An 18,334-nucleotide genomic window follows, 5' to 3' on the forward strand; every position below is an offset into this window, starting at 1 on the left:
TAATGTTGAATGTATGGGAATGGGTGTTGCAAATGCTTCTTTTCAATTGTTAGTGTTTATTATAGGCAAGGGTTATAAATTTGAACCGTAAATGGCCCGATAAAGGGATACTTCACAACTTTTTAAGCAGAATCAATGATTTCGGTTTCGGTTCAAAACTAGGCGAAACTGTTTTTTCTTGAATTTTCACTAATTTTTCCACATTTTCTCCGGGTTTTATGATTACAAAAAAATTTGGAACCCATTTCCGATTCAACCCACAAGAGGTAGAATTCTTTAATGGAAATTTTACATATATTTCCATGCATGAGAATTGATTAATGGGAATTTTTCGTATATTTTCATAATTTTCATATATTTTTATGCATGAAAAATGATTAATATATATTTCCATGCACGAATTTTTTATATTTTCTATATTTTGAATTTTCCATTTCTTTAATTAATATTCTAATTAATGAATATTCCATGCATGAAAATTGATTATTGTTGGAATTGGCTCATAATTAATGAAAACATTTGTGTTAATAATTTAATTAGATTAGTGACTGGATATAAAATTGATTGGGAGTATAGTAAATAAAATTAGTACTAAAATTTAGCAATAAACATTTATTAATATTATTATTACTACTATTATATGCATTTGGAATAAGATTTAAGATTATAGCACAAATTAATAGAGGAACCAGACTGCAATTATTTCCATTTATGCTCCTCTTTTCCCTTTTTCCCAAGCTCTACAACTACAGCACAGCACCATTCCAACGACGAAAACCATAACAACAAAGGCATTATCGCGACGAGAGGACTAGCTTTCCATCGAAAACAAACCTGGAAATAGTGAGTAAACTTGTAATGCCCGCGATGCAGATTGCCAGAAATGACAAATGTCCGGTGAAGCTGGTGGAGACGAGCTTCCATCGACCGTGATCAGGATGGAGGCAGCATCTTTGTTGCATTTGCAGAGAACAATACTGAGTCCAAGGAATTTTTCATTAGAAATTTCTATGGCTCTTGAATCAGACGTATATTGAATATAAAATTCTCCACCGACTTAAGAGCTCGAGAGAAATCGAGAAAGATCATTAGTTTATAAGTTGCAATGAGTTATGTATTATAATATTATTAGGGCTCTTTTGGTAGCTATGTCAAGTTTTGACTAGACATGATACCATTATGATAGTAATTATAGTTTCGATTAGTTAATTTATCTTGATTGGGTGTTTGGTAGCTAAAGATAGTTGTGAGTTATCCTATTTAATTGTATGGTACAACAAATCACAATGAGGATAAAAATTAGAATTGTCTAAATTATCCTTATTAATTTAACTTAGAGACCCGGAGCACTGGTATTGCCACATTAAGAGCATCCCCATCTGGGCCCAGACCCACTTTTACTCTTTGTCCTTAGGCAAGAGCACAACACTCACATCCGTGCTCTTCCGCAAGGACAAGCTCAAGGGTCCCACTATTCTATTATTCAATTTAATACTTCAATTACTAAAAATATTTCTACAATATAAAAATTACATAATTAAATCCTAAAAAATAAAATTACATAATTAAAATCGTAAAAAATAAAAATAAATAATTAAAATGTGAATTTTTTGGGAAAAAAATTGAAAAATAAATTAAAAGTGTGTAGGAAACGGATATAATTTATTGAGAAGTGTGAAAATAATTTTTTTTATTAAAAAATGATTTATTTTAAATTAAAATCGAATTTTTAAAAAAAAATTAAAAAAAAACGAAATTGTCGTTGGCCAATCGCGTGCCGCCACGTCAGCCTGCTCAGCGGCACGGACGTGCTCTTATTTAAGAGCACCGCCCTGCCGCTGGCAAGGACGGACAAGTTGCATTGGCGGACGAGCTCGTCCTTGCTGCTGGCAAGGACAGACGGACAGCTTTTTTCATACCGATGTGGATGCTCTAAGCTTTATGTCTACCAGTAGCTGACAAAATCTTTTTCATTTCTTTAAATTTTCAAGAATTCTTTAAATTTTGAAATTACGCTACTGCTCTTCTAAATCGTGGAGTACCAAACTTCAACAAATTGAAAATTTCCATTTTCAAGCGTATTGAATTGCATCACGCAATTCCAAAATAACTGGAATTTGAATCAGCAGAAACATATTATCAATACAAACCATGTTAAGATTAGAGCTTAACAGCGAAATTTGAGTCAAACCTTACAGTTACAGGATCAAAAGGGAAACGAACTCTTTTTTTTTTGTTTATTTCTGGAAATCAATCATTTGTACTCTTCGGACGATTGGGTTTTGAATTAATTTTGAAGAGAGAAACGGAGACTGTTTTTCATTTTACTACTTGCTTACATTTTATTTAATTGGATATTTTTATTGGATTTTCCAAAAGCAGTGATTAAGGATGAGGTAATAGGCTGAGGAAGTGTGGTGGGGAACTTGCCGACGCATGGGGAGAGATTTCAGTCTCTGTTGAGCTTGATTCAGAAATAGAGTCGCCGGGTGAAACAGATTCGCCGGAAGAAATGGAGTCGTCGGGAGAAATGGATTCATCGGAAGAAATGGAGGGAGACAGAATGAGAGAATTGTGGAAGAACTTCTTTTGGCAATTTTTGTAAGGCGTTTATGTTTTGATTAGGGTTTGAAAATTTTTAAGTTATGGGTAAATATGTATTTTGCTAAAATTAACTAGGCTTCCATGATAAATAACATAGGATTTTGGGTAGTTACATATATGGTTAAAACATAGGACTTTGGTTGGGCTTTGTGCGGGCCGGATACAAAACACGGGCTACTATGTTTGGTAACATAACTACCAAACACACAAATAAACTTAAATTACTCTCTTATCTAGGCGAAACATAGCTACCAAACGCAGCCTTAGAATATGCTAGAGTTTAGTTAATTAGAATCCTCTAGATTGGTTATGTCGGCAAACTAACCGACTTAGTTAGTCTATAAATAGGCAATTAGTGTGTAGCTTAAGTGTGTGTGAGAAAAGAGTACACAAATAGAGTGAGTACAATGAATGCAAGAAAAGCCATTCTCAATTAAATGAATGAATTGTCAACTTGGCATCTCTCTCGGAATGCATACTTGACATCCCCGAGCTTGAAGAAGAAAAGATTGAAGCTGATTTTTGTCATGTCAGCAAAATGACAAATGTTGATAATGCTGGAGGAATTGATGCCACATCATCAACACCTGATTGAATGAATCGAACATGGAAAGATGTCCTCATTGGAAAGCTGGAAAGTCTGGATACTTAAACAGAGCATGTTTCATATTCTAAGTTATTAATTCTTCATTCAGTTACATGCATTTGGAGAGTCAGAAAGATCTTCCGGACTCTTCTATGTATTGCTATAAATATGTGGAAATACTTCAATAATAAGATATTTTCACACAAAAACATCTCGAGCTTAATATTGATTCTCTTGTTTTCAATTCAATGGATTGTCTTAGCTTTTTCTTCATGGTATCAGAGCCTAGGTTCGCCTAGGCTTGATTTTCTTTTTCTTTTTTCTCTGCTTGTTATCTCCCTAAAATATGACAGAAAGCGCAGACCAGCAACTCCCTCTCATTCCTATTTACCCCCAAACTCATTCCATCTCCGTGAAACTTTCTTAAACAAACTACCTTGTCTGGCGACAACAAATTATCGCCACTGTGAGAGGATATGGGCTAGAAGCCTTTCTCACTGGAGATCAAGATGTGCCTCAAAAAATGCTCTCAAAAGGAGAAGCAGAAACATCTACACTCAATCCAGAATTTGTCCGTTGGCAGCGTCAGGATCTACTCTTGGCCTCCTGGATCCAATCCTCATTAAGTGAAAGCACTATGGTTATGATTGTTGGACTAAACTCAGCCCATGAGATTTGGGAAGCATTGGAGTCTAGATGCTCCAGCCAATCTAGAGCTAAGATTATGCAGCACAAACTTCAGCTGCAAACAATTAAGAAGGATTCCCTTACCATGACAGAATATTTAAGCAAGGTGAAGGCGCTTTACGACCTACTTGGAGCGGCTGGATGCAAGGTCTCTGAAGATGACCAAATCCTACACATTCTTGGCGGACTAGGGACTGAGTACGATCCTGTTATGGTAGCCATAACCTCAAAAGGTGATTCATGGAAATTTCAAGATATGAGTGCTCTTCTCATGAGCTTTGAATCGAGACTGGAGGTGGCCAAACCCTCTAGTATAAATATTGATGGATCTCAACCTGCTGCTCATCTAGCTCAAACCTCGGGACAACAAAGAGGTCCCCACAATTTCAATCGATCTGGACAACATGACTATCATGGGGGTGATAGCAAGAGAGGAGGATTTCATGGTGGCCGCAGTGGACGGGAAGGCTTTAAAGGTCGCTCTTCTAGTAATAAAGTGGTTTGCCAATTGTGCCAAAAACCAGGCCATACAGCCGATAGGTGCTGGTACAGATTCGAACAAAACTTTGCTCCTCAACCGCCGCGTCCACAGTCAAACTTTTCAAATTTTCACCAGCCACAACAGCCTACTGCAAATGTAGGTCAATCCATTCTTAAATCTTCCTCCTCCACCCCTCCTAATTCCTTCATACTCACTAATCTACTGCACGTTCCTAAAGTCATTAAAAATCTCATTAGTGTTTCACATTTTGCTCGTGATAATAATGTATTTTTTGAATTTTATCCATCCTATTGTCTTGTGAAGGATCAAATCTCCAAGGAAATCCTCCTCAAAGGTCAGCTTGACAACGACCTCTACAAATTTATTCTCCAAAAAACCACCTTTGTGTCTCCCAAGTTATCAAGTCCTTCCAAGAGTATTTTTGCTCATGTTGCTTGTTCCTCAACTTTAGGACCTACTGCTTTATCAACTTGTGATATTACTTCTTTAGATCTTTGGCATAGAAGGTTTGGGCATTGTGCCTTCAATGTCGTTAAAAAGATTCTTAACAGTTGTAATATCCCTTTCCATTCAATAAAATCAAGCTCTTTATGTCACTCTTGTTGTGTATCGAAAAGTCATCGACTTCCTTACTCTCCTTCACAAACACAATACACCAAACCTTTTCAACTAGTCCACAGTGACCTCTGGGGCCTGCACCTCTTCCTTCTAGGAATGGATTTATCTACTTTGTCAATTACATTGATCAATATAGCAGGTACACTTGGCTTTATTTGCTCAAGTCCAAAAGTGAAGTATGCAATGTTTTCAAACATTTTAAATCTCACGTGGAAACTCAGTTCAACTCCAAGATTTTGTCTCTCCAATCTGATTGGGGTGGTGAATATCGTGCTCTCACCTCATTCCTCCAGAATGAAGGAATACATCATCGGGTTTCATATCCGTATACACCCCAGCAAAATGGATTGGCCGAACGCAAACATCGTCATGTGGTTCAGACAGGTCTTGCCCTTTTAGCTCAAGCTGGCCTCCCTACATCATTCTGGGATGATGCTTTCACCACTGGAGTATATCTTATTAATCGGATGCCAACTCCTCTGCTTCAATCCTGCTCCCCACATGAGAAACTCTTCAAAGCTCGACCAAATTATCTTGATCTAAGAGTCTTCGGATGTCTTTGTTATCCGCACACCCAACCCTACAATCAAAACAAGCTTCAGTACAAGTCTGATGCAGCTACCTTTATCGGCTACAGCCCGTCCCATAAAGGCTACAAGGCTCTTTTGTCTAGCGGCAAAGTCATTGTTACCCGTGATGTTGTATTTGATGAGAGTACGTTCCCCTTTAAAATCCTCAAGACTCCAGCACCTCCCATCCCCTATAATTTTTCTTCCGCTCCAGTGCTTCTCCAGCCTCATAATACTCCTCGGATCACACCTCAAAATCCTCTCAACACTCCTAATAATACTCCACATAACATCCCTCATAATACTCCTCATAACTCACCTGTTGCCCCTCATAATTGTAACATCTCGGAATTTAGAACCCTAATTTTAGAGCCCTAGAATTAATTGTTGATGACGTGGAGTCGTGAATGCATTTATTGCATGTGATGCTATGGCCAAATTGAGTCTAGGGTTTGCGTTGAAAGTTTGAAAAGTCAAACTTATTGATTTTATGATGTGGCATGTGATTTATTGAATTATGAGATTATGTGGTAAATTAATTGTCTAAGGGTGAGTGAGAATATTAGAGAAAATTTCCATAAATACTTGTCATCCTAATTCTTGAGATTTTCGACCCCCTTGAATTTTTGAAGAAGAAATTCTATTTTTCCAGATTTAATTTAATTCTTGGGATATTTATCCAAATTAAATCCAAGACCCAAATATTTCCTTTTGAAGAGAGAAAAAAATCGAGCCCCTTTGTTTCTTGGTGATTTTTGAAAATCACCTATTGTGGGAAGGAAGGAATTATTTTATTTTAGTTAATCCCTTACTTGATTTCCTTCCATACCTAAAATTTAATTATTCTACCAAATCTTTCCATACTTCAAGAGATCTTGCCTTACCTTATTCTAGGCAATATTAAAAATCCATGCCTTATTTAAATAGGCATGGGGACGCCTATTTCCATCCCAAGTTGGGAGAATCCTTATTTTTATTTTGTTCCGTGATATTTTATTCTACTCCGTAAAATATATCAAAACAAAGCCTTGGCTATTTTGGGAGCCTAATTTTCGAAAATCATGAGATTTTGCCCTAGGATCTATTTTTGTTAATTCTTCTTCCCTACTTCATAATATTATTTTATTTATTGTGTAGAATAAAATCTTACCAAATATTCTATTCTAATTACCTAAATATCTTGTTGAGCACTATAAATAAGAGAAGACCCCAACCCTAGACCCCAAATTTTCGGCCCCCACCATTCCTCACTCTCTCAAATTTTCTTCTTCCACACACCAATATTTTGTCATCCTTTGAGAAGAATTTAGAGTTTGAACGCCAAGATTCTTGAAGAACCAAGTCTCTACTTTGTTTCTACCGATTGTTTTTCTCTAAAAAGGTATTTTGTTTATGAGTTCTCCTTATTATTCTTCTTCTCCTTCTTTTCTTCTTCTAACCGATTAATCGGTCTTCTTGAACCCTCATGCATCTTAGTTGAGTGAAAGAGGGATAAAAAGGGATGTGGGAATATGTATGTGTGTGTGTCGTGTATGTGTGTGTGGCGTGTGTGTGTGTGTGTGCGACGTGTGTGTGTGTAGTGTTTGTGTGGTGTGTGTTTGATGGCTAAATAATCTTGTGAGATAAACATGATCTTGATTAATTAGTAATGATAAGATAAATCGATGGGAAGAGGGAAAAGCAATGAGACATGCATGAGTAAGAGTAGTATTGAACCTAATTTGTGATATGTGCCTATGTGATTAAAAGGTGAAACTTTGGTTGCGAAGCCGGATAACGGAAAAGCGAAACCACTTGAAAACTAAGCAGTCGAGGTGGGCTTTACTCAAAAAACTCTCTTTTATTTTATCAAAATGTTGTTTGGTGTTATAAGGGTGGTATAACTGTTATGTCATGCCTATGTTTGTTTTAATGTGATGTTGGATATGCTTATACGAATTCGGGTCTGAGTATGGGCCGCAAGCCCTACCAGGCTGTGTACACGATGGGATCGGGAGCCGTCCTTGCTAGTCGGCCGGTCTCGTGGGCGAAAAGTGTGGCCACACTTTCGTCGTACCATGGAATATTGTGATTGTTATTTTGATGAGAAAATGGGGGATTATTTTGACTGGCCAGTCTATGAAAATATATTTTGTGATACTCGTGATATTTCTTTTATAACTGCTTAAAACTCGAGTTCACTTGGTAAGGGTGACATAACTTATAAAACGTTTTGGCAACGAGCTCACTGAGTATTTCAAAATACTCAGTCCTGCATGTGTTTTCCTTATGTGCAGGTTGAACGATGGCGAGTGGTGGCGGGTGTTGAGCTTGTTAATTAATTAAGATGGTGGTTATGAACTTCAAGCATAGTTGTGTCTTCATACATAGCTATTCTTTCTCTTGGTCGTCTTCCGCTGAATTTTGATACACTTATGAATTTGTTTTTGGAATAATTGCATCTTGCCTTCGGTTTGAGCCCTTAGCCTTTTCTTGTAATTTTTTCTTGGATATTTCGTCGTACACTTCAAATGTTTTGATCGTTATTTATGACACCTTCCTTCTTCTTTCATATCCCTAGGTTAAGTTATTGCTTTAAATACTCTGATACTTCTTTCTAATCTTTTGGTCAACACTCTTGAATGAAACCCTAGCCTATGTTTACTTCTTTGGAGTCTGTTTGGGTAGCAGCCGCCGCATTTACTGTACCTAGGGATGTCAATGTAGCCCGCAACCCATGGGCTGGCCCGAATAGCCCACTAAATTTATAGGGTTAGGGTCGGAAATTTCTAGCCCGATAAAAATAAAACCCGATAAGCCCGCACCCGATTAACCCGCAACCCGTTAAGGCCAGACCCGAAAACCCAATGGGCTGGCCCGATAACCCAGAAAAATTTATATTTTTCAATTTTTTACTCCTAATTCGACACGTCGTTGATTAATTTTATGACATAGATAACTAAAAAAAGATAACTTTCAATTTTATGGTAAATATATAAATTATATTGAATTTTTATTAATATAATAATTGTTGAATAAATTAATCTCACTAAAAGAATATTTAAATTTTTAACATGTATTAAAATTTCACGAAATATCACAAATAATAGTATTTTATGATTGAGTTTAAGCATATATATCAAATTTATCATAATAAAATATTTTATATTTTATAAATATAACTAATTTTCATCATGATTTATTGGATTATTCGAGCCTTAACCTTATCGGTAGCAACCTGATTAACCCGTCGGGCTAGCCCGAAACCCGAGCTTTTAGGGTTAGGGCCGAACTTTTACAACCCGAAAGAAATCACAACCCGGCAAGCCCGCACCCGATTAACTCGCAACCCGAATAGGGTTGGCCCGAAACCCGATGGACCGACCCGATTGACATCCCTAACTGTACCCTAGGAGGGTGGGCTGTTACAATAATACTCCTCATAACTCACCTGATGCTTCCTCATCATCACACTCTTCCACTTCTGCTCCTCTAGAGCAATCTTCTGCTGCCACACCTCTTGATACACCACCTACCTCTGCATCTTCTGATTCATCTTCTCAATCTCCAGACCCTCTTCCTCAACCCACACATCACATGACTACTCGTTCCAAAGCTGGCATTTTTAAACCCAAGGTCTTCATCGCTTCTGATGCTAATTCTCATCTCATTATTCCTAAGTCTATAGCCATTGCCTTATCTATTCCTGTTTGGAGACATGCTATGACTGCAGAGTTTGAAGCTCTCATCTGTAACAAAACATGGATTCTCGCATTCCTTCCACCAGGAAAAAATCTCATCGGTTGCACTTGGATTTTTAATCTCAAGAAACTTTCCTCTGGTGCCATTGCTCGGCACAAAGCTCGTCTTGTTGCCCAGGGTTTCTCCCAAGAGCCCGGCTTTGACTTTACCGAGACCTTCAGCCCAGTCGTCAAACCCACTACTATTCGCCTCATCCTGACTATTGTCGTCACCATGGGTTAGTCTATATCACACTTGGTTGTCAATAATGCTTTCCTCAATGGTGATCTTAAGGAGGATCTCTATATGCGACAACCACCTGGGTTTGAACAAGGTCCTCCCAGCCTTGTTTGCAAATTGAACAAGGCATTGTATGGTCTAAAACAGGCCTCCCGTGCCTGGTTTTCCACCATCACTTATGTTCTCCTCCGCCTTGGTTTCATTCAATCTCGCGCGGACCCCTCTCTATTCCATCGGCGTACCAAGTCGGATACTACATATCTTCACCTCTATGTCGATGACATGCTCATCACCGGCACTTCATCTACTGTTATTCGTCATGTTGATCCAACAGCTCAACTCTCACTTCTCACTCAAGGATTTAGGGGAAGTGGCTCACTTCTTGGGAATCAAAGTATCACGAACTGCACAAGGACTGCATCTAAGTCAGGGTACCTACATAAAAGAATTATTGACTAAGGTCAAAATGCTGGATGACAAGTCCTTTCCTACTCCTATGGTGTCGGACTACAAATTGAGCAAAGATGTTGAAAATCCAACAGTGGATGGAAATCAACTTTGCAGTTAACAAGTTTAGCTAATTTATGGCTTGTCCCCTTGATACTCATTGGAAGGTTGTGAGAAGAATCCTTCGTTATCTCGTGAATTCTATGGACCATGGGTTACACATTCGCTCAAGCAACTTCATGTTGGGGAAATCGCAGCGGAAATTGCAAATTAAATAAATCCACAAAAGAATCTATTTAGGAGATTATGTGGATCGATTCAATTTCATGCTTGAACATGTAGACACGTATTATTGCGCAATTAATCACATAATTTAAATTAAATTATGATGTTGAATACTTACAACAATGATTCTCCAAAGAATAGAAGTGGCTTGCTACTTCTCCACGTGTAGATCTTGAAGCTTTGATTGTGAGTGCAAGACCAAAGATCTTCTAACCTATGACCCTTAACTCTATAGATCTAAATTCCTTGTGGGAGGAATCTCTTAGAAAATTATAAGGATCTTGAAGGAGAAGACAAGAAAAACCAATTGCACACACTATGCAAATTTCGAAATCTCCTATTAGTGAGGAGCTCGAAAATTGCAAGCTTGGAGGCTAGGTTTAGGTTTTGTGTAATGTGTTTGTCTCCTCTCCTTACATCCTTATTTATAGAGTTTATGATGGGTTAGGTTAGGGATCTATGAGGCTTGGATTGGGACTCCCCAATTGGACCTTCTTTACTAATTAAATTATAACCCATAATTCAATATAAGGCCAATGGAATATTTCTTGTGCCACTATCGAAGAAATACTGACCGCCCATCCAATCCGTGATTACAAGCAATCCGGGTTAACCTCTTTAATATATTATTTCTCGTGTCTAAGACTTTCTATATCCATTAATTAATTTGTAGTCTGCTATAGACTTTAAATTAATTAATATCTTTTTATTTCCAAGAGTTTGTCTAGTACGAGATGTATATCAAAATATACTTTTCCTTTTCTATTTATTCTTGGATTAAATCCAAACCGGCCGGGTTTCCGAATAATAGAACTTCTCTCGAACACCTCTTGGGGATATAGTCAAACCACGCAGGCACACGATTCAATGTAACAATAAAACTGACACCATACTAGTTATTAATTACTACTACCCAAGATATCAGGAATATTGGGTTACGAAAAACCCGCACCTATTGATAAGTCAAAGCAGCGTATGATTAAATAACGTGTGTCCTATATTATTACAAAGATTAGGAAATATTAAATCTCCAAGACATCGTCTTACAGTAGATAGCAACAAAGACGTGTCTATACTTTAGATCCATTCAATGTTATACCACACCAGTGTCACTAGTCATTCTCAAGGTAAAAGATGACTTTCGGATGGACACTGCAACCTTTCACGATAGGTAGCCAAAGCCTATCTAGGTTGTGAAAAAGTTTTACTTCTACGAGGTACCGGTTGGGCCACCTACTGTGATGACCTGTTCCACGACCCAACCTTCAATGTAGAAGACTTAGATTGATTTTACTTTCCGGCGCTTTAAGTATATAATTTAATATATAATTAAATATGGTCAATACCCATTAAAGTAAAATACTCAGTATGAAGAAAATATTTATTATTCTCATTAAATGAAGAATGTTTACAATATACAAGCAATTTATCAAATTCAAAATAAACTCGAAAAATGCTTTTTAGTATATATGTTCCAACACTTCATGCTCACTGGATTCTCGGACTCTGACTGGGCATCTGACGCAGATGATCGTCGATCAACTACTGGGTATTGCGTCTACTTCGGACAGAATTTGATTTCATGGAGCTCAAAAAAACAAAAGGTGGTTTCACGCTCCAGCACAGAGGCTGAATATAGAAGTCTTGCCCACGTTGTTGCTGAAATTACATCGGTGAGCTCCTTGCTGGATGAGCTCGGAATCAAATCAAGAAAAACACTTGTTGTATGGGTTGACAACTTGAGTACAATCGTTCTTGCATCCAATCCTGTGTTGCATGCACGAGCAAAACACATCGAGCTAGATTTACATTTTGTAAGGGATAAGGTTGCAGCAAAGCAGATCGATCTCAGACATGTGCCAACCACCGATCAAATTGCTGACATCCTTACAAAACCATTAAGCAGGCAATTCTTCACGATGCTCCGTAACAAACTTGGAATTTTTCTGTTGTCCTCCCTCAAATTAAGGGGAAGTGTCAACTTGGCATCTCTCTCGGAATGCATACTCGACATCCCTGAGCTTGAAGAAGAAAAGATTGAAGCTGGTTTTTGTCATGTCAGCAAAATGACAAATGTTGATAATGCTGGAGGAATTGATGCCACGTCATCAACACCTAATTCAATGAATCGAACATGGAAAGATGTCCTCATTGGAAAGCTGGAAAGTCTGGATCCTTAAACAGAGCATGTTTCATATTCTAAGTTATTAATTCTTCATTCAGTTACATGCATTTGGAGAGTCAGAAAGATATTCCGGACTCTTCTATGTATTGCTATATATATGTGGAAATACTTCAATAATAAGATATTTTCACACAAAAACATCTCGAGCTTAATATTGCTTCTCTTGTTTTCAATTCAATTGTCTTAGCTTTTTCTTCATGAATAAATAGGGAAAAAAACTGACCTTCACCTAAAAACACTAATGAATCCAATCTAGTGCATCTGTTTCTCAACATTTACATGATGAAACTTCGATATCGATAAGCAACGTGCTATAAATTTTACGATTTACAGAGCTTTGTTGGTCATCTCCAGATCTCCTAGTACCAACGTTGCATGGCATAGTATTGATTCTATTGAAAGAATACGTTGAACAGGGTTTAGCACGGGTTTTAAGAAATGTAAACGAAAGATGGTGAAAAAATATAATGGAAAGTGGGTCCTACTTTTATATATTACTGTCTCCGTCCCGTTTAAGATGACACGTTTTTCTTTTTAGTTTGTCCCAGCTAAGATGACACACTTCCTTTTTTTGTAACTTTCACTCTCCAATTAATACACTCAACTACTTTTCCTCACTTTTATTAAAATATCTATCTTTCTTTATCTCTCTACTTTAATACTTACACCCACCTTCTCTCTCCAATTAAACACTTTAACCAATAACTCATAAAATCCCGTGCCGGCTAAGCAATGTGTCATCTTAGCTGGAACGAAGGAAGTAGTTTTGTAATAAAATGTGAGTGGAAACATGTTAGTGGAATGAGGGACATATTACTATTTATGGAATATGCTAACCGAGACTCCTAAAGTGGGACACCCATAAATGGTAAACTGGGACTCCTAAAGTAGGATAGATGGAGTATTTATTACTATCATTTTTCCAAAACACGTGAGAAAAAAGAATGAGTCATCTTAACTAAGTCAGAGGGAGTACTATATTGCTCCATGCATCTCATGCTGGAATATATATACTTATATAGATAAGGATGTGATCAGTTGCTATTTGATAAGTATTTAGTACTAAGTGTTAACTGCTAACTACATCAACAAGATATGTTGACATACAAATGTATTCGTTTTGACATTATAACATAGATTGTTGACATAGTTAGCAGTTAGCAATTTAAGATAGTTAGTAACCTAACAAAGGATTTTGATTTATGCAAAAATCAATCTTGATATAAAAACGCAGAACCAATCATACGGAGGTCATTTTTAGGTCATTGTTAGTGTTTTTGTAGATCATTATAGTAAGGATGACCTAAAATGTTCTTAAAATTACCTTAAATCTGAAATTTTTAATATAACTTAAAACTGCTTAATAATGACCCTCCGTGTTTTCGGATAATTATTGACCATCAGTTTGACAAATCTCATGGTCAGAATTTGGTCTACATTTTATATTGAAATGCATTTTGTATATCTTTTGTGTCTTTAATTAAGTACTAGTACTACTTTGTTGTTTAGATTCTAATATCTTCTTTGGACTAATATTATTCATATGAACTACTTATTAGTATATCCTTATATCAATAATTAAACAAGAATCTTATTCTAATTCTGCTAGTAAAAAGATTCATTCATTTTTGTCATGTCATTATGACCAACACTTTTTTTACTATATTCGATCTTATCCCTTTTAAGATAACTTGCCATTTGGGTTTGATTCTTGAAAACATATTAGTTATACTACCTATTATTAATGTGGAATGCACATGATCATTAGACACCTAGCTAACTAGCTTGAGACATTATGTTATGCATGTCCTAATCTACATGTAAGAATAAAAATTAACAAGAATTATCCTTGATTACATTAAGTAATTCTAATAGACATAGTTAATCATGGCGGCAACTCTTCAAAAATTACTAGCTACTCCATTAATCACAAAATACTGGTAACAGTGTACCATCTAGCTATACAAATTAAATAAACCAAAGGTTCTTATTAATTAATTACCCTCATCAACTTTATTCTGATTCCAACATGATATATAATTAATTAAATTTACACTGTTTTAAATTGCACTATAAATTTAGGGCATAATTAAGCTTGTTTTGAGCATACACACAAGAGTTTAAGTAAATTATATCCACACATAAAAATGCTCACTTCTCGCCCTAAAGGTAACCTATCCATGGAGGACTTCAACAAATGGTTGATGAGATACGATGCCGATTTAGATGGCCGTATAAGCGTGGAGGAGCTCCGAGAAGCCATCCGCGCTAGCGGTGCGTGGTTCAGCACTGCAAAGGCGAAGCGCATGATGAAGGCGGCCGATAAAAACTCTGATGGATTCCTCGATGAGAAAGAGATTAGCATGCTTGTGTCATTTGCACTAAAACAAATGGGTTTCAAGGTCTTTGGAAATTAGTACTCCGTTGAGTACATGAGAAAGGTGGGTATGAGCACCTCTCATGGAAATTATGTGTGATAAATAATTAATTACTCTAAAGTTATAAATGTTGAGAATGGATATGTCATGTGTATTATAAAATAGTAGTACTACAAGTTATGAATGTTGAATGTATGTGAATGGATGTTGCAAATGCTTCTTTTCAATTGTTACTATAGGCAAGGGTTATAAATTTGAACAGTAAATGGCCCGATAAATTAAAGGAAATGACAATTCAATTTTTTTAAGCAGAATCAATGGTTTCAATTCTGGTTCAAAACTGGGCGATTTGATTTTCACCAATAACCTGTTTTTTCTTGAATTTTCACTAATTTTTCCACGTTTTCTCCAAGTTTTATGATTACAAAATATTTTGGAACCCCATTTCCTATTCAACCCCCACGAGGTAGAATTCTTTAATGGAATTTGTACATATATTTCCATGCATGAAATTGAATGATGGGAAAATGAATTTTCAATATATTTCTATATTTTGAATTTTCCATATTTTCATATATTCTTTAACTAATTTTTTAATTAATGAATATTACATGCATGAAAATGGATTATTGTTGGAATTGACTCATAATTATTGTGTTAATCGTTTAATGAGACTAGTGACTGGAAATAAAATTGATTCGGAGTATAATTAATAAATTTATTAAATTTAGCAATAAACAATCTTCTTATTATTACTATGGATTTGGAATGAATAGTCTAAATTAATTTAAGAGTCGTGAGTAGGGGTATGACGGGAGGCGTCTCACTGTGAGAATCGTGGTCTGACGCAGAAAATGAGGGATATGAAATTTGGCCAGAATTGTGACGGGACATATGAGTTGGGAAACAATGTAATAATAATATAATTACATAAGAATAAGATTTAAGATTATAGCATAAAGCATCAATACCAATCTAAGTGTATAGCTTAAACAGACTGCAACGATTCCAACACCATTCCAACAACGAAAACCATAACAACAAAGGCATTATCACGACGAGAGGCACTCAATATTAGGTTTTCATCGAAAACAAACCTGGAAACAGTGAGTAAACTTATTGTGGGACGGGAGGGAGTATTGGAGTACTATATTGATCCATGCATCCCATGCTGGAATATATATACTTGTATAGATAAGGATGTGATCATTTGCTAAGTACTCCCTCTGTCCGCGGATAAGAGTCTCGTTTTTTCATTTTGGTTCGTCCGCGAATAGGAGTCTCGGTTCATAAGTAGTAAAAAAGGCCTCACATTCCATCAACTCATTCCACCCCATATCATTTAAAACTATTATATACATGTGAGATCCATATTCCACTAACTTTCTTTCACCCACTTTTTTTTACCATTTCTCCCACTTTTCTTACCATTTCTTAAAACCAGTGCCAAAAATAAATGGGACTCATATTCACATACAGAGAGAGTATTTAGTACTAATTGTTAACTGCTAACTATATCAACAGCCTACATTGACATACAATTATATTAGTTTTAACATTTATTACATATATTATTGACATAATTAGGTGTTAGCAATTTAAAATAGTTAACAACCTAACAAGACTCTGTATAAATATCTGAACATATCTTTGTGTCTTTAATAAGTACTAATACTACTTTATCATTTAGATTCTATATCTTCTGGACTAATATTATTCATATGCACGAGCTACTTATTAGTATATCTTCATATTAATAATTAAAAAAGAATCTTATTCCAATTCTGCTAGTAAAAAGATTCATTTATATTATAACAGAGAAATGTGTTAGTAAGGGCAAAACAAAGAATATACTATTATAATATTTATTTTTGTCATGTCAGTATGCCCAACAATTTCTTTACTATATTCGATCTTATCCCTTCTAAGATAACTTGCCATTTGTGTTTGATTCTTGAACATATATTAATTATACTACCTATTAATGTGGAATGCACGTGATGATTAGACACCTAGCTTGAGACATTATGTTATGCACTTATGCATGTCCTAATCTACATGTAAGAATAAAAATTTTTAAAAATTATCCTTGATTACATTAAGTAATTCTAATAGAGTTAGTTAGTCATGGCGGCAACTCTTCAAAATTTACTACTCCATAAATCACAAAACACTAGTAACAGTGTACCATCTATACAAATTAAATAAACCAAAGTGCACCATCTATACAAATTAAATAAACCAAAGCTTCTTATTAATTAATTACCCTCATCAATTTTGTTCTGATTCCAACATGATATATAATTAATTAAATTTAAAATGTTTTCTCACCCAAATTGCACTATAAATTTAGGGCATAATTAAGCATGTTTTGAGCGTACACACAAGAGTTTTAAGTAAATTATATCCACACATAAAAATGTTCCCTCCTCGCCACGAACGTATCAGCGTCATATGTATGGCGGACTTCAAGAAATGGTTGATGAAATTCGATGCCGATTTAGATGGTCGTATAAGCGTGGAGGAGCTCCGGGAAGCCATTCGCGCTAGTGGTGCGTAGTTCAGCAAGGCGAAGGCGAAGCGCATGATGAAGTCGGCCGATAAAAACTATGATGGATTCATCGATGAGAACGAGATTAGCATGCTTGTGGCATTTGCACTAAAACAAATAGGTTTGACGGTCATTGGAAATTAGTACTCCATTGAGTGCATGAGAAAGGTGGGTATGAACACCTCTCATGGAAATTATGTGAGATAAATAATTACTCTAGTTATTATGTAAGAGTAAAGTTATAAATGTTGAAAGTATGTGAATGGATGTCATATGTATTATACTATAGTGCATGTTTGGTAGGCATGTTAAATTAGCACAACATAATTAATTAAGATGGACTTTAAGATAAAGATATGATATCTCATTCTTTTAGACTGTTAAATAATCTACCATTTTGAATAAATTCACTCCGGGCCTCAACGGGCCAAGATAGACTTTGATGGCCTAACATGGCCTTATTTTATCTACAAAACAACCAAATAATCTATATAGCTCATATATCTTGGTCTTATTTATGCTACCAAACAAGCAATACAAGTTATAAATGTTGAATATATGTGAATGGATGTTGCAAATGCTTCTTTTCAATTGTTAGTGTTTATTATAGGCAAGGGTTATAAATTTTTTAAGCAGAATCAATTCAAATTTTTTCACCAATAACCTATTTTGTCACTAGTCTCATTGAATGATTAACACAATTATGTCCATTAATTATTAGTCAATTCCAACAATAATCCATTTTCGTGCATGAAATATTCACGAATTAAAAAATTAGTTAATGTATGAAAATATGGAAAATTCAAAATATAGAAATATATTGAAAAGTTATTTTCCCATCATTCAATTCATATTTTTTCACCAATAAATGAACTGAAAATTCAAATTTTTTAAGCAGAATCAATGGTTTCGATTCTGGTTGAAAACTGGGCGATTTGATTTTCACCAATAACCTATTTTTT

This window comes from Salvia hispanica, chromosome 1 (assembly GCF_029641045.1).
Source record: "Salvia hispanica isolate PSC_SH4W2 chromosome 1, Shi_PSC_v1, whole genome shotgun sequence".
NCBI lineage: Eukaryota > Viridiplantae > Streptophyta > Magnoliopsida > Lamiales > Lamiaceae > Salvia > Salvia hispanica.